Raw genomic sequence first — 18,306 nt, 5'->3', positions numbered from 1 at the left:
GCCGTTCACAAACGGGCTCAAGGAGAACACGAGACCATTCACAAATGGACTCAGAAAATGAGAAACATGTTCACAAACGGGTTCAAGGAGAAGACGAGACCATCCCCAAATGGCCTCGAGAAAAGAGGCACCGTTCACAAACGGGCTCAAAGAGGGCATGAGATTTTTCATGAACTTGAATTTGACGTAAGATTGGGTTTGTTTGAATCGGGGATTGGTTTTGATGAATTTTTTATTTTTGGGAAATGAGGTACCGTCCGCAAACGGGCTCAAGGAGAAGACGAGACCATTCACAAACGGCCTCGAGAAATGAGGCACCTTTCACAGAAGGGCTCAAAGAGGACATGAGATTTTTCATGAACTTGAATTTGACGTAAGATTGGATTTGTTTGAATCGGGGATTGGATTTGATGAATTTTTATTTTTGGGAAATGAGGTACCGTCCGCAAACGGGCTCAAGGAGAAGACGAGACCATTCACAAATGGGCTCGAGAAATGAGGCACCGTTCACAAACGGGCTCGACGACACAAGATAGCTTTGATTGATGAATTCAACAATGAAAAATTTAGAGATTTTTATGAATTTGAATTTGACGTAGGATTGGATTTTTTGAATTGGGGATTGGATTTGATGAATTTTTGATTTTTTGAGAAATGAGGCACCGTCCACAAACGGGCTCAAGGAGGACATGAGACCATTCATAAATGAACTCAGAAAATGAGGCACCGTTCACAAATGGGCTCAAGGAGAAGACGAGACCATTCACAAATGAACTCGAGAAATGAGGCGCCGTTCACAAACGGGCTCAAGGAGAACATGAGACCATTCACAAATGGACTCGGAAAAAGGAGACACCGTTCACAAACGGGTTCAAGGAGAAGACGAGACCATTTACAAATGGACTCGAGAAAAGAGGCACCGTTCACAAACGGGCTCAAAGAAACAAGAGAATTTTTATGAACTTGAATTTGTCGTAGGATTGGATTTTTTTGAATTAAGGATTTGGATTTGATAAATTTTTTATTTTTGGGAAATGAGGTACCGTCCGTAAACGGGCTCAAGGAGAAGACGAGACCATTCACAAATGGGCTCGAGAAATGAGGCACCGTTCACAAACGGGCTCGACGACACAAGATAGCTTTGATTGATGAATTCAACAATGAAAAATTTAGAGATTTTTATGAATTTGAATTTGACGTAGGATTGGATTTTTTGAATTGGGGATTGGATTTGATGAATTTTTGATTTTTTGAGAAATGAGGCACCGTCCACAAACGGGCTCAAGGAGGACATGAGACCATTCATAAATGAACTCAGAAAATGAGGCACCGTTCACAAATGGGCTCAAGGAGAAGACGAAACCATTCACAAATGGACTCGAGAGATGAGGCACCGTTCACAAACGGGCTCAAGGAGAAGACGAGGCCATTTGCAAATGGGCTCGAGAAAAGAGGTACCGTTCACAAACGGGCTCGAAGAATTTAGAGATTTTCCATGAACTTGAATTTGACGTAGGATGGGATTTTTATTTTATTTTTTTAATTAAGGATTTGGATTTGATAAATTTTTTTATTTTTGGAAAATGAGGTACCGTCCGCAAACGGGCTCAAGGAGAAGATGAGACCATTCACAAATGGCCTCGAGAAAAGAGGCACCGTTCACAAACGGGCTCAAAGAGGACATGAGATTTTTCATGAACTTGAATTTGACGTAGGATTGGATTTTTTTTATTTATTTTTTTAATTAAGGATTTGGATTTGATAAATTTTTTTATTTTTGGAAAATGAGGTACCGTCCGCAAACGGGCTCAAGGAGAAGATGAGACCATTCACAAATGGCCTCGAGAACAGAGGCACCGTTCACAAACGGGCTCAAAGAGGACATTAGAGCATTCACAAATGGACTCAGAGAATGAGAAACCTGTTCACAAACGGGTTCAAGGAGAAGACGAGACCATTCACAAATGGACTCGAGAAATGAGGCACCTTTCACAAAAGGGCTCAAAGAGGACATGAGATTTTTCATGAACTTGAATTTGACGTAAGATTGGATTTGTTTGAATCGGGGATTGGATTTGATGAATTTTGGATTTTTTTTTTTATTTTTTTTTTGAACTCAATGAAATCGGGGACATTATAGATCGTGCCCAGTAAAGATATTGGAAACCAAGACTTTGACGAATGATGAGACGACCAACCTTATGAACGAAGAACCATTAGTAACAAGAATGGATTAGGAACACTTTTATGAAACTTCAACAAGATTTTTCTCAATGAGACTGTTGGTCTTGTCTTCTGGGGATTTTGATAACTGAAACCTTGAACAAGATACTTGAAATTGGTAATTTAGAACAACGGCTCTCTAACATGGAAAAGCGGGATCTGTTTTTTGACAGGTGCTTAGATGAACATTTCTTGACCAGGATAGTATTTAACTAACCGGAAGGAAATTCTGAATTTTAATGGTTCATCTTTCTGAGAAATTGGCTCAACCACCATTGCATCTGGGGCTCTTCCAAGCTTAAGGTGCCTTCCTGGGGTATGATCTTTTTACGGAAGCTGGGCTTTCTGATGTTTCTACTTCTGAACTCTTCTGAGTTGATCTTCTTTGAAATGTAGCTGTTTGACTAGATTCTCGAACCCTTTCAGGTATAATTGCAGGGAGCTGCCTAGGCCGGGCCTCCTTCACCAAGACAGTTACATCATTTGGACATAGGAACGACGATTGACTCTTTCTAAAGAGAAAACTTAGATGAAAGGCACTACTCAAAGGATTGAGCAGCCCTGAAGGAGTGAACTTAGAATAACAAAGATTGACTGACTATACTGACAAACACAGTGATGCTTCTGACTTAGTTAATATTTTGTTTGGTAAGTCTATCCTTTCGAGGAATAGTTTTTCAATTGGTAAACACTGGACTTTTTCCTTAAAACAGTAATGCCTCAAGGATTTAATTACGCCCCCTAAGATTGCTTAGCTTCAATGCCCCCAGTTTTGAGGATATCACTTGAATTTGCTTGAACTTCAGTTGATCTTCAGTCTTGATACCAGCTGTAGCCTTCTTATAATGATTCTCTTACCGTGACCAAGTCACCTCTTCGGGGTTTTTAACTTGGCGGACCGCGCTAGCCTTAACTTTTGCCTGAACCACCATTCTAGGTTTTCGATCCAGCAGGCTATCCCCTTAGCTTTTGCCTAAGCCGCCCTTTCGGGTTTTCAACTTAGCAGGGGAATGATCTTAAATTTTGCCTAGACCGCCCTTTCAGGTTTTCAGTCTAGCAGATCTTCAAACTCCGTTCGTTTTCTTATTCATCATTTTTTTTTATTGTGTCTCGGGACCTAGCTCATTAGTTCTGAACACCAGAAGGACTTTATAGGTAGGATAGGGCTTTTCAAAGAATGGCTTAAGGTTCAACAAAGATTTCGACCGAACCTGTGAACAGGTTGCCTACATATCCCAAGGTAGGAATCAGGTCGTGTGTAGGTCAAGGCGAATGCCCCTAGTTTGAAGATCAATTGTTTGAAGGTTAATTGATTTTTTTCCTTTTTTCTTTTCTTTCTGGAACAATTAACTTCTCTTCTTTTGGAACTTGTCCCTCTTTTTTTTTCTGGAACGATTGATTTTTCTTTTTCTTTTTTTTTGAATCGACCGAACTCGGTTTAACCGAGCTGCCTACGTACCCCAGTGTAGGGATCAGGTCTCGCGTAGTTCGGGGAAATGCCCCTGGTTTGATGGGTTTTCAAGAAAATTTTATTCAGGCTCGAAGGGTTTGCAAACCGGTATTCTTTTGACATTGGTTCTGATTTTGGGATTTATTCGGCCAAAGGGGGCCTTCCGATGTTCAGATTGGCTAGAGTCCGTCTGGTACTGATTATTTTTTTCTTTTTTGTTTTGTTTTTTTTTGTTTTTTTTTTTTTACGGAGTTTGACGGCATTTCCAGGTAAGAGATAATGGATCTTCTTCTTCCAAGATTCTAAAGTGTGCTTTCGACTTTCATAGAGCGAAACTTGTTCTTTGACATCCTCCATCTATGGATTCGTACTCTCGATATCTGATGATCACTTTTCATTGTTTGCTCTTGAACTTTTCATCTTGAATTTGTTGGCTTTTTGCTATGAATTTGAGAACCAAGGTCATTGATTGGAAATATGAAAGTTGTTTCCACTCTATGCCCCTTGTATAGCATATATCTTCTCACTTTCTTCATTTTCTTTGAGCTTTCCCTCTATGTCTTGCCCCTGGTATCGGTTGTAGCTTTTCTAGACAATCTTCTTATTCTTGAAATAATTTTATCAATTCTTCACACTCTTTAGAGGGTAATGTATTTTCAATCGGCATTCACTGAATCAAAGTTTCAGTGCCAGTGTTTATCATTTCAATTTCATCTTTGAAAGGTTGGGATTGGCGCTCCTCCTCTCGTTCAAGTAATTGCTGTGACTCAAGTGGAGTTTCGTCAATTTTGTCCTCATTTGAAGAGGGAGTCTTATTTTAAGATCAGAAGCACACTTAAGAACAGACACAAGTGAACTTTTTGGAACGGACTGAAATTTTATTTAAAGAAAAGCTATTACATCAGACGACCTATCCTGAACATGCTCAGGATTCACAACTCTAAATAAGAAAGGGAAACAGAAGATAACTTGCCTGGACTAGGCATTGACCTTTAACTGTAAGACCGGACTCAACAATTATACTGACCATGATGACTGACTCAACATAAAATAGTAAGTGACTAAAACTTTAACTGCTGCAACTGTTTGGCGTTGAAGGCTCGGCGAAGGCTGGTTCGTTCTGAACATCATCATGGCTGATACTTTCAATTTTGGACAATGATGACTGATTCGCATAGGGAAATGCCCCTAGCTCAAGGATTCTGAGAGTGAACTCTGAAGGACTTAGCAAAATAATCTTGAAAAAGGTAGCCCCTAGAGGAGGAACAGACCAGGGGTACAAGCAAGATTGGATTATCTGGACCAGGCATGATCAGATCATGAGAACGCATAATCGAAAGATTGTGAGATTCTGCATCTGCCAGTTAGGGGATGGCATGAAGATACGATCGAATCGTATGACAGAAGAACGAAAGACGCACGATCAAAAGATTAGATGAGATAGCATAAGATTGCTTTCAACGGATAGATCATGAATGACTAATCCTATGAGATCTTTGGAAATGATGGGATTTATATCCTAACTCAAAGGGAATTTTTTTTTTTCACATTTTATCAGTGTTACCTGAAGGCATCAACCTTAATCCTAATCTATCGGAGTGGAGAGAGAATCTCGACTCATGACTTTGTTCGTGTATATAAGGACCGATCGTGACCATTGGAAGATGGACCACGGCCTAATCTAGACACCAATGGGTAGGATATCCTAAACTAGGCTCACACACGTGATGCACATGTGTTCGTATACTACATGCATGTGTGGGTTAATCTAGGGGTAAGGCCAAGAGTTCCCTTAGCGCGAATCCCTGCTCGATATACTGTACCAGTGTCCGGCGTATCAGTACGTGAACAAGAGATCCGTTTACGTACCATAAAGGTACCAGGCTAAGGGTGGAATGCTTCTCTAGCACAGAGGCACCAGGTGATGAAATCCCAGTCAACCATGCTAGATAACACTCCGGGTTCCTAAAATAGGACGTGTGTGCACGTGAGATGCAAGGGTTTAGATGCAAGTGATGTAAGTGTGTGCAATAAGTTCGCGCGATCTATGATGCCTTCAGGTTTTGTTAGATTAAGTTTGAGTAAAATGTGATGAGAAAATAAAACAAGACAAACTAATCTGACAAGTATACAAGAGATAGAGTTCTTATGAGCCAGTTAAATTAAATTCAAATGAATTATCTTTTGGAATTTTAATGAAGTTAGGTGATCCCCAGCAGAGTCGCCAGACTGTGGTACCCGAATCCCGCGAGAGGGGTGGGGCGCGAGCCGCCGCGCTCTCTCTCTTGGTCTCTCGTATCCACGCGATTGGCGTGTGTTTTTTAATTGTTGATTGTAATTCGTCTTTTATGTGAACTTGGGATCACTAAGGCAATCCGAATTCCACACGAAAGAGACTGACAGAGTCGCCACCTAGATGTGGGATCTAGGACCCATAATTAACCAGAAATCTAGACTCGCTACCTGGTTACGAGAATGGAAGGTATGGGGAGTTATCCACCACATGCACCATTCCTGCCCGATAATCGGTCTTCGATTCCAAAAGCTAACTCTTTTAAATTTATTTTAAATGGCTCATTCAACTCTATGTTAAAGTGCGAACTAAGTGACATGCATCCTAACATCTAATTTCAATGTGAATCCTAAATGTGTATCTTGATTTATTAATTTGTCTGGATTCAATCTAAGTGAAAGTTCTCCTAAAATTCTAATTTCATGGAAAGTCCTAAATGATTTGATTAAGCATTTACAAGAAAATTAATATCCAAAACACCACAATTTGTTATGGTGCCGACTCGCGGGTGGTATGCCGTCAGACATCCAAGCTGCCTACGTACCCAAGCCTCACTGGGATCAGAGTCGACGTAGTTCGGTGCACCTAAGCTAAGCTACTTATGCCTAACTCAACTAGGACACCGACCTAGACGGGATTGACTGTTTCAACAGTTTTAGGAGAAGTTATTTAATTCAAGTTGAGGATTTTATTATCTTAGGATTTCATCTAAGATGCTATATGATTCTCATCTAAATGCAAATGGTCCCTTAGACTAATGCAGGTTTGCCTACATCCTAGTTTACTAGGCTTGTCCTAGGGAAAGATTGGGTGACTAGTGTAACTAGACCTATGGCACGGTTGCTATACATAGCAAGCGTCCGTGATGAGGCTGGACTCCTAACTCTAGGACTCCCTAAAACTTAGGACACAACACGACACGACACCATTGTTCCTAAATTGGGCTCTAAGGGTTCTTACGACGGAAACCATAATCCAATGGTTCCGAGAGACACGAGATGAATCGAGATGATGAATAGTGTGAGGGAATGGGAAAGATAGAGAAAGGTGCGACTGAACTTGGGAGTGCCAAATTGCCTACGTACCCCGTGATGGGGATCAAGCCACACGTAGTTCCACTGGGGAGGTTACTTGGATTTTGGAAGACAGAATTGGTATTTGTATCTGGAATCGGGTTTGCATTTGAGCATTGGACTTGAGATTCAGAAACATTGATCTAGCAATGGGATTTTGGAATTGGGAATTTGCATCAAAGAATTGAGCATATAGGAATCATCAAGGGTTTGAATTTTCGGAATTCGAAGTGGGCGGGCTTATGAGATTCGGCCAAATGGATTCAGACATGCGACTCGGATTGTGTTGGGATATTACTTGGTTGGATTGGGTTAATGGTTAGGGTCAAGTGAGTCGGGTCTAAGTTAGGAGCAAACCCGAGACTAGCCATGGTCTAACTAGGAGGAAGCAGGGTACAAACCAGGGTGCGGACCAGGGTGCACCAGGGTGCGAACCAGCAGGGAACCAGGGTGCGAACCAGCAGGGGAACCAGGGTGCAACCAGCAGGGAACCTGGGTGCAACCAGCAGCGAACCTGAGTGCGAACCAGCAGGGAACCAGGGTGCGAACCAGCAGGGGAACCAGGGTGCAACCAGGAGGGAACCTGGGTGCAACCAGCAGCGAACCTGGGTGCAACCAGGGTCTAACCAGAGTGCGAACCAGCAGGGAACCAGGGTGCGAACCAATATCGAACCAGGGTGCGAACCAGTAGGGAACCAGGGTGCAACCAGCAGGGAACCAGGGTGCAACCAGCAGGGGAACCAGGGTGCGAATCAGTAGGGAACCAGGGTGCAACCAGCATCGAACCTGGGTGCAACCAGCAGCGAACCTGGGTGCAACCAGGGTCTAACCAGAGGCTAACCAGGGGGAAAACGGACCCTACATGCTTCCTAACATGGTTTTTCTTTTAAAGTAAAAGATATGCATGAAAACAGACCCTACATAGAATTGAAATAAATGCCTACCTCTTTGGAAACCCACTTTGTGTTTGATTTTTTCTTTGATGTTAATTCCTTGAAGATGATTCCTTGCTTGATAATGACTGCTTTTAATATATATCACCCAACGTATAAAATCACCCGATCCGGCAAGGATGGCCGAACCCTTGAAGAGATGAGGGAGAGGGATGAATTTTCTAAGAGAGGGGTTCTCTCCTCTTTTCTTCTCTTCTTTTTCCTTTGATGGTGGGATGAGAGGGTATTTATAGGAGAATGGGATAGGAGGTTAGGTGAGGTTAGGTGAGGTTAGGTAAGGTTAGGTGAGGTTAGGTAAGGTTAGGTGAGGTTAGGTGAGGTTAGGTGAGGTTTGGTGAGGTTTGGATGGTTATGATGAGAGGAGAGGTTAGGTGAGGTTAGGTGAGGTTTGGATGGTTAGGATGAGAGGAGAGGTTAGGTGGTTTTGGATGGTTAGACCCAGGTCATGATCTGCCACTGATCTAACGATTTACGGAAATCGGGTTTCGGAATAGAATCAGGGTCCGGGCTATGAAGTGACCCTAGCTTATTTTGTCCCGATTGATGATCCGTAAAGTCAGATCAAGATATTAATGACCTAAAACATATAAATCAATTATAGAGGGGGTTCTCACATGGATTTAACACACTAATTTATTTGTTGATTAAAACAAAACAAAATGGGGTGTCTACAGAGGCCATCCTTTCTTACAGGACTCAAGGTTTCCTTCATCTTCGAGATGATCATTTTCTACAGGGTTAGGGATTAACTTCTTGCCTTCTTCGGGTTCATCTCTCTTCACGTTCCTTGGGATCCTCTTCGTATTTCGGGATCCCCATCGATATTGGGAACACTCGTCGGGTTTAGGCGATGACAGACGGCAACCTCTTGAGCCAAAACCCCCTTTCGATCAAAAGGGATAAAAATACATAAAAATCAAATAACAAAAATCCAAAAAACATAAAAAAAAAAAAACACTCAAAGCATATTTCGAAATGTTGTTTCGAACTACGTTGGCTTGATCCCTTTCCACAGGGTACGTAGGCAGCTTGGGATTCTCGTCCCAAGTTCAGTCAAACTTTTCAATAAAATCATTTAAACCCTTCAAAAAATCATTCAAACATTTTCTAAAAAAATCTTTCAAACCTTTCACAACAAAAATCAAAATGGGCAAGGATGATGATTGCCAGGTCACTCGGAGCCTTCCTTTCATTTCATTTCCGATTTTGATCGTGGTTCTCCGGTTTTATCGGTTTTCTGACGTTTTATCCGGTTTGGGACGGGCGATGACGTAGCGTGGCCCCTTCACAGGGATTGTCCTCGCTGAGCCCAACGATAGGCTATGACGATCATGAGGCTTATCCGATCTTTAGCGGGTCAGGATCGCTGAGCTTGATTTATTAGAATCGCTCCCTGAGCCTATCGTACACTCCCTTTTCTTTTCCTTGGCATTCTCGGTTCTCATGTATCATTAATTTTCCGATTCATTTATTTCCCTGTATCTTTTAGCTCATTGTGTGTTTATCTTTGACTTCTTATGTGCTACTGTTAGCTTGCTTACTTTCCTAGCATGAGATTGATTATTATTTCCTTTGCATTATCTCATACATAGGCTCGCATGATAGTGTGTTTATTCTATTGCTTTGGTAGTTTACTGTTGTGCTTATCTGTCCTCTCACCTGCTTAGTTGTAGTATTTATTCATCTTATCTTGATTATCTGCTTAGCTGTAGCTGTGCGTGTGGATTTTACTGCTTTTCTACTGTTAGCTTGCTTACTTTCCTAGCATGAGATTGATTATTATTTCCTTTGCATTATCTCATACATAGGCTCGCATGATAGTGTGTTTATTCTATTGCTTTGGTAGTTTACTGTTGTGCTTATCTGTCCTCTCACCTGCTTAGTTGTAGTATTTATTCATCTTATCTTGATTATCTGCTTAGCTGTAGCTGTGCGTGTGGATTTTATTGCTTTTCTAGATGTGATGGGTTAGGATTAGATGCGGTGAGTTAGGATTTGGATGTTTATTTTCTTTTGCCCATCCCCGGGTCATGCATGCTTAGATAGACGTTTTCTCGGGGATACCCGTTCCCATTTCACATGATTTTAGCCCAAAACTCTTCAAAATTAATTAAAAATGACATAAGAGACCAGGTGCTTGCACTTGGGCGAATTGGGGGCGCTTAACACCTTCCCCATTCGTCATCAGGCACGGACTTTTGTATCTCTGGTTATCCGTTGCAACAGAGTATTTCGTGGGATCCAGGGCCTACTTCCTTGGATGGCGACTCTTCTTTGTTATAGGTATATCTTGGTTCCGGGCCAGTCCTTGAATCGAGAGGTATCTCATTTATATCGCCACCCATGCTGTGAGTGGCATCATTTCGAGAGTTCCTTGGTAGAGCTCTCCTTCACATTGTGGAGATCTTAGAGGACCGACGGGGGATCTCGTGTCCCTCGCCTACCGTCCTCGGGATCGGGGTCCATAGTAATACTAAAATTCCTTTGGTAAATGTATTACTTGTTCCAGACATTAAGAAAAGCCTACTTTCTGTATCTCAAATTACAACTGACTATCCTTGCTACTTTGAATTTGATGGAACTAGTTTTAAAATAAAGGATCAGAGGACAAGGCAAATATTGGCATCGGGGAGTAAACAAGGAGGATTGTACGCATTTGGATTCTAGAGTGGAGGCAAACTTTTTGCAATGGTTTCAAGATGCAGCTGAAGACATATAGCATATGAGACTTGGTCATCCACAAACTAGGGTACTAAATTTTCTCAAGAATAATGGCTTTATTTCTGTTATTGGAAATTTTGGATTTATGCACTAGTTGTTAACTTAGTAAAAGTGTTAAATTTCCTTTTTCTGCTTCTAATAATTGATCTATTGAGCCATTAAATATAGTCCATTGTGGTCTTTGGGGACCGGTCTTAGTTAGCTCAATGCAAAAATTTAGATATTATGCTCTGTTTGTAGATGGCTACTTACGATCTTACTGTTTCTTGCGTATGGATTTTGTTGCAGTGTAGCAGATTCCTCTCTCTCTGTCAATCACCATGGTGGACATACTATCATCTTACTTCTCTATGTCGATGATATTATATTAACCGGGGATAATAAATCTCTACTTGATGATCTCATCAGGACTTTGGGAAGCTCCTTCTCCATGAAGGATTTGGGACCACTTCATTACTTCCTAGGGATTGAAGTGCATAGTACACCCTATGGTCTCTTCCTATCTCAATCCAAATATGCCACTGATCTTTTGGATTGTGCCTTGATGATGACATGCAAAAGTATTTCTACTCCTATGGCAATCAAGTCATCACCTTCAAGGGGAGCTGATGAACCTTATCTAAATGTTACTCACTATCGTAGTATTGTAGGTGCTCTACAATATCTTAAGATGACCAGGCCAGACTTGTCATTTACGGTTAATTGTGTTTGCCAATACATGCACAACCTCACCATCGACCATTTTCAACTCATCAAACGTATCTTACGATATATTCATGGTATTGTGCACCTCGGGTTGCGTTTCCTAGCTCATAGCTCCCCTTCATTTATATGCCTTCTCTAATGCCGACTGGGCCTGCTGTCCTGCTACATGACGATCTACAACTAGCTTCTGTCCTTTTCTTGGCTCAAATTGTTCTATTGGAGTGCAAAAAAACAATCAACAGTCGCTCGCTCAAGTGCTGAGGCAGAGTATCGTGCCTTGGCCTCCGCCACCGTCGAACTGACTTTGCTTTCATTCATCCTGCGTGATATTGAAATTCTCATCCCCAACCATTCACCTTATTCTGTGATAACTTCAGTGCTTTGTATATGACAATCAATCCAGTTTTTCATGCACACACAAAACACATAGAGATTGACTATCACTTTGTATGTGAGAAAGTTGCACTCCAGTCTTTGGTCACACGATTTGTTGCCTCTCACAATCAACTTGCTGATATCTTCACCTAGCCTTGGCTCGTGATGTATTTCCAAGCTCGAGAGCCAAACTTGACATGTGGATTAATCCCCAGTCCAATTTGAGGGGGAGTATTGAAGCATCAAGAACCATTCGATCTAGTCAAAGATCCAATGGTTCTAATAAAACAGAAGAAGAGATTTGCAACAATACGCCATCCACTTCAGAAGGAAGATTATCTATATTTATGGAATGGTTCTTTAAGAAATTGATTCTTCTAGAAACTACATTTACCTTTCTTTTCTAAATTGTAAATCATATTTATTATTTTCTTTAATTACTCTTGATTGATAACAATAATTGTAAATTTTGTAAACGTATCACACATTATATAAAGAAGTGTATACACGTTTTCTCTCCATGGAAAAGAAGGGGAGAGAATTTCATTAAAGAGTTTATGTTTCTTTAAGACTTTGTGTTTCTTTAGTGCTATCCCACTTAAAGAATTCATTACTGTTAGTAAAGTTGCCTTATTTCCCACGACTTGTGTGGGAAGGCAAAAGCAAAAAATACAAATAAGATTTTTAGGGTTTTGGAAAAACTTACCTATAAAATGCTCTCTATTAATTTCTCTTTGGTGTGGCCGGCTGCAAAGTGAGTTACGGCTTGGGGTGTGTCGGTTACCTCAGGTGGAGAGAGAGAGTGGAGGGAAGAGAGAGAAAGAAAAGGGAAGAGAGAGAAGGAGAAAGAGAGAGGGTTTCTTCTTCGAGTTTCTTCTCGGGTTCCTCTTCAGGTATCTTCTTGGTTTTTCTTTTGGGAATTTTTCTCAGTTTATTCTCAGTGTATGGTCTTCGGTGAGAGAAACAAGGGAAGGGTTGCGTGTTTGTGGGTTTGTGGGTTTTGGATCAATCCATTGTAATCCTTGAAATTTTGTTTCCTCATAGTGAAGATCGTGTTTCTCGTCTGTGGATGTAGGCTTGGCCGAATCATAATCTTGGTATTCATCTTGTGGCTTTCATTTAATCTACCTTTCTTTTAATTTATGAACGATCGGATCGGATTTGCCCGACGGATTTTTCTCAATAATATTGAGAAGAAGAGAAGACTTACAAAAAAAAAACACAAGTAAAAAAAATATGATTACTAATGAATCTCTTTCTATATTGTTTTGCAACATATTTTTACTATAAAAACTCAAAGTATCTTGTCGTGCAGACTAGTGATACGATCATTACAATTTTTTTGAAATGGCATGAATTTAATATGATCATTACAATTACCAACAATTTCATACCACATGTTGACTTGATGACATTGTATGAACTAGATGGACTTTATATTGATAATTGTAAGAAAAAATACACAGAGAGGTATATTGCATGCTTTACTTTGTGCTGTTGAATATTGATATTTGTTATCCAGGTAGTTGATGTTTGTGGGGGAATACCTCAACAAAAGGGTATGCAGCAAAGGAAATTGGTGTATGCATATGCCTTAGCACCCATGTACCCATAAGAGAAATATGTATTTTACCTATGTACCTTTCTCTTGAAATTGTGTATAGTATGTACTTTATCTGTGTACCTTTCATTAGAGAGAGAGAGATTTTACCCATCCGTTATCAAGCTAAATCCTGGATTATAAAATCCAGCTAGAGAGAGAGAGAGAGAGAGAGAGAGAGAGATTTTACCCATCCGTTGTCAAGCTAAATCCTGGATTATAAAATCCAGCTATCCAAGCGCCCCCCTGAGAATTTTTTTTTATTTTTATCGGTAAGCTGGGGTTAGGCGGACCCCGACCAGAGATTCATTAAAATAAATATAAAACAGAGATACACGGGGGCTTGAATCGGTGCCAAGCTAGAAAAGATATACCAAAAAGAAGTTAAAGCAAGCTAGAAGAAATAGGAATAATCAACTGAGAAGAAACTCCCATGACTTCAGGCAAGGATTGAGCAAGACAGAGGGGGCAATGGAGCCATCTAAAGCAACAAGAGAATAGGTCTCTTTCTGATAGTAGCCACAACATGATGAGGATGGGAGTCATTTCCGCCGTTTGTAGAGAGTTCCTTGAGCGTCACTGGATATGGATTGGAGAAGATCCGTCGCGAATGAAGACGGTAGAACTCTTTCTCCTTTGATGGGGCACTCTACCTTTGAGAGGTAATCAATAGCACCATTAGATTCTCTCCAGACATGAGTGATTTCCCTGGATTTGAAACTAATCAGCTTGGAGTGAATTGAATGAAGGAGTGGTCTCTGCATCCAGTGACATCTGACTGTGCCCAAGATGTTTAGAACTGAAGTGAGGGAGTCTGATTCAATCCAGAGATTTTTAATTCCTTCATCAGAGGCCAGATGGATTCCTTTATGAATTGCTTCCATTTCAAGCTGTTGGATGCTTTTTTCCGAGGTGTTAACAGAGAATGCAATGGAGGGCATACACCTTTTTCATTTCGGATGATGCCTCCAATAGATGCTCTGTTTTCTTCAAGAGAGGCATTAGTATTCAGTTTGATATGCCTTTAGCTGGAGGGATCCATTTAGAGAATTTTTCAGGAATCTCGGAAGGGTCGACATTGAGATTGAAAGACTTTGCAAACAGGAGGCTTCTGGGGTTGGGGGAATATGTCATTCCCAAGTGAATGATTCGAATTCTGATATTAACTAGGATCTCCCTTAGGATGATTTGCTTATGGTTTTTCTTTCCTTCGAAGATTCTGTTGTTTCTTTCGAGCCAAATGTGATGAATAGCAGAGTTGAATGTTATTCTCATTTCGGTATCAATTCTGTTCCTACCTGGGAAATCTTTTCTGATCCATTCCTCCTCCTCTTCGATTGATTTGAGAGGTTTCCTTCGGGTAGAGAAGCGCCATAGTATCGATCTCCATATCCATGAGGAGAAAGAAGATCTGAAGAATAAGTGATCGTGAGTTTCTCTGTCATTCAGGCATAGAGGGCATCTTGTTTCTCTGGAAGATCCAAGAAGTAATTTGTCCCTAGTGCTGAGCTTGTATAGGAGAGCTTGCCAGGAGGTAAAACTCTGCTTTGGGATTGAGCCTTTGAACCAAACAGTGGCGGCCCAAGGAATTTTTGGATGAGAGATTCGAGTGATGTTCAAGGCACTCTTATTGGAGAACCTCCCATCTGGGTTTGGTTTCCAAATTGGGGAGTCTTCACAACCAGGAATCAGAATTGCTGCATTGAGAATGGAGTTGATGTTTGGGAGTGAAGCTAGACGTGAAGGGAGCCATTTTCCATTAGAGTAGATTTGATCAATTGAGGAGGTTTGAGAGATGGCAATGAGAGGTCTGCCATCTGGGTACTGAAATATGATGGGGCCATTTGGGTGCCAAGGGTCTTTCCAAAAATTTATTCCTTTCCCCTTACCTATTTGATAGCATATGTGAGGTTTCGCAAGATCTCTCGCACGAAAAATGCTTTTGGTACCCCATGAGGGATTCCAAGGGATTGGAGCTTGCCAGATGGATTTGTTTTTAGGTATTTGGAGTGAAACCAAGCTTTCCAAAGGGATCTTGAGCTGTTTATGATGTTCCAGAGAAGCTTCAGTTGGTAGGCAGTGTTGATTTCTTTGGTTTTTCTGAGCCCAAGCCCTCCTTCCAGTTTCGGAGTACAGATATTGTGCCATGCTATCGGGTGGTATTTCTTTTTTACAGTACTCCCAGCCCATAAGAAATTTCTTGTTATCTTATCAATTCTATCAAGGACTCCGATAGGCAAATTGAAAGAAGAGGACCAGTAGAGTTGGAAAGAATTGAGAACTGTTCTAGTGAGCTCAACCCTCTCAGCTCTAGTGAGAAATTTGCTCGACTAGCTTGCCAATCGGTTTTCAATCTTTCCAATCAAGGGATTACAATCAACTGAGGTTAAGCGGTTGGAGGTGAGTGGAAGGCCCAAGTATTTTATTGGCAGATGACCCTCGGGGAAGCTAAGAATTGGAGCAATGAAACTTTTGAGATGCATGGAGCTTTCAGAATAGAAGATCTCACTTTTCTGAACATTCATATGTAGGCCAGAGCATTGATTAAACTTTTTGATGCAATCTGTGATATTTCTAGCAACTTGAGGATTGGGAATTGCAAATATAAGAATGTTATCAGCAAAGAGTAGGTGGGAGAGTTGGAATTTTCTGCAAGAGAAAGGGGAAACTATGAGCCCAGAGGAGGTGTCATCATTGAGGATGGTGGAGAACATCTCCATGCAGATGCAGAAAAGCAGAGGGGATAAGGGATCCCCTTGTCTTAGCCCATTGGTGGATTTGAAGAATCCACAAGGAGAACCGTTAACGATCACCAAGAAAGAGGCAGTTTGGATACATTGTTTAACCCAATTACACCATGTTTCATTGAATCCCATATTTTTCATGAAGGAAATGAGGGAGTTATGAGAAACATTATCAAAGGCTTTCTTTAGATCGATTTTGAGGCAAATGGCAGGGGGAGAGTTTTTCCTATGGAAATTGTGGATGATGTCATGAGCAAGGAGGATATTGTCTTGGATTATCCGGTTTTTTATGAAGGCTGATTGGTTTGGGCTAATGATTTTATCCATAAGAGGTCTTAGACGGTTTGCCATGACTTTGGTGATGACTTTATAGAGAAAATTACAGAGGGATATGGGTCTGAACATCTCGGGGGACAATGCATCAGTAGACTTAGGGATTAAAGAGATGAAAGTGGAATTTAGCTGGGTGAGCATCTTACCTGATTTGAAGAATTGGGAGATAGCTTTAGTGACATCCTTCCCAATAAGGTACCAGAATGCTTTGAAAAAAATTTCGTTGAAACCATCGGAGCCAGGGGCTTTGTTTCCATCTGATTCTTTTATGACTTGTTCTATCTCCTCAGCAGTGACTTGCTTTGAAAGAGATTCAGCTTCTTCACAGGTTAGTTTTGTTCCAGGTTCAGGAATCCAGGGGTCAGGAACAGAGTTTTGTTGTTGAGAAATTTCTGAAAGAAGTTGACCATGGTACTTTCAATCTCAGTGGGTTCTGAAATAGGATCTCCTGCTTCATCAGTTAACATGGTTATGGAATTATGGTGTTTTCGAGATTTCATTGTTGAATGGAAGAAAGAGGAATTTTGATCACCACAATTGAGCCATTGGATCCGAGATTTTTGCCTCGCCATTGATTCCTCTTTAATTGCAATTCTAAAGTATTCCTCCCTGATCTTGAGTTCTTCTTTTCTGAGGTTGGCATCTGTGGGGGATATGGCTATTTTTGTCTGGATGTTATCAAGCTGACTTTTGATGATATCCACCCGGCCGAAGATATCCTTGTTCCAGATCTTTATGTACCTTTTTGTTTCTTTAAGCTTTTGAGTAACAATGAACATGGGTTACCCTCTACTTTAATCGACCAAGCTCTTTCAACTACCTCATATAATGACATTTCATCTAACCCGATGCCCCCCCCCCCCCCCCCTGAGAATTATTCAAACAAAAATGGTTTTTCATTTGTGGAAAATGAGATGTTGATTTTTGTTACGAGAGAGAAAAGACAAGATGTGTTTTGTCTCATTATGGAAGTGCAAATATCAGTACCCATCACAATCACATTTTAATGATGCCTGTGTAACCCCTGAAACAATATTTTATATGTTGTGTGCCCCCTGAAGTCCATTATTTTTCAGAGAGTACAGTGGGATCCACCACATCATAGTATGATGTAAACCGTTTATTTGATGGGGCACTACATAAAGATACTGTACCCCGCAAATCACTTCCATAGGATGATCCTAACCCTCCGAGCTATAGAGAAATTGGAGGGTTAGGATCATCCTATGGAGATAATTTACCGGGTACAGTATTTATGTTGTGGCCCATCAAATGAGCGGTTTCGATCACCGTAACTTTCTGAAAAATACTGAACCATGATCGAATGATAAGTGATCTCAACTGTTGATCTTTCTGTCTACCATGATCGAATGATACTATCCCCTTTATCAAGGTTGATGAAAATGGTCGCCTATGTATGGAAAGTTCAATGTTCATTTGGGGATAATTTCTCCTTAGAAATTGGAGGCTTAGGATCATCATCTGCAAATTTGAGGGTTAGGATCATCCTATGGAGACGATTGGAATGGGAAGCAAGAATATCAATCTCTGTCCCCCCGCTTTCTTAGTGCAACCAAACAACAGATGAGCAAAAACCCAGAATATATACCATTCTTGGTCTCGTTATCCTTAAATCCACAAAGAAAAAAAAACTCAGTTGGACCCACACTATTAAACGATCCAAACCGTTCATTTACTGCCTCTAACTTAAATATGCCTCGCCCCAAAAAAATTCCCGACATGGTGACTCTAACCCTCCAATTAAATTCGGGGAAGATTTTATAACGTGTCGTCCTTTTCTAACCTTCCAATTTAGGTCCTAACAAATGAACGGTT

At 40.9% G+C, this 18,306-nt stretch overlaps 1 long non-coding RNA gene across 1 annotated transcript in view; it reads right to left on the bottom strand.

Moving 5' to 3' along the window:
* Window positions 1-17,178, bottom strand: part of LOC143887013 (uncharacterized) — a 42,351-nt gene extending 25,173 nt beyond the window's left edge. The window contains exon 1 of the long non-coding RNA XR_013253980.1: window positions 16,617-17,178. This is a non-coding gene — a long non-coding RNA (uncharacterized LOC143887013). The remainder of the gene's footprint in view (window positions 1-16,616) is intronic.
* Window positions 17,179-18,306: the final 1,128 nt, after the last annotated feature.

This window comes from Tasmannia lanceolata, unplaced genomic scaffold, assembly GCF_043159265.1.
Source record: "Tasmannia lanceolata isolate RefF3 unplaced genomic scaffold, GAP_Taslan_0.1 ptg000012l, whole genome shotgun sequence".
Classification (NCBI taxonomy): domain Eukaryota; kingdom Viridiplantae; phylum Streptophyta; class Magnoliopsida; order Canellales; family Winteraceae; genus Tasmannia; species Tasmannia lanceolata.
Note: the sequence above shows the minus strand (reverse complement) of the source record. Positions and strands in the feature narration are given on the sequence as shown.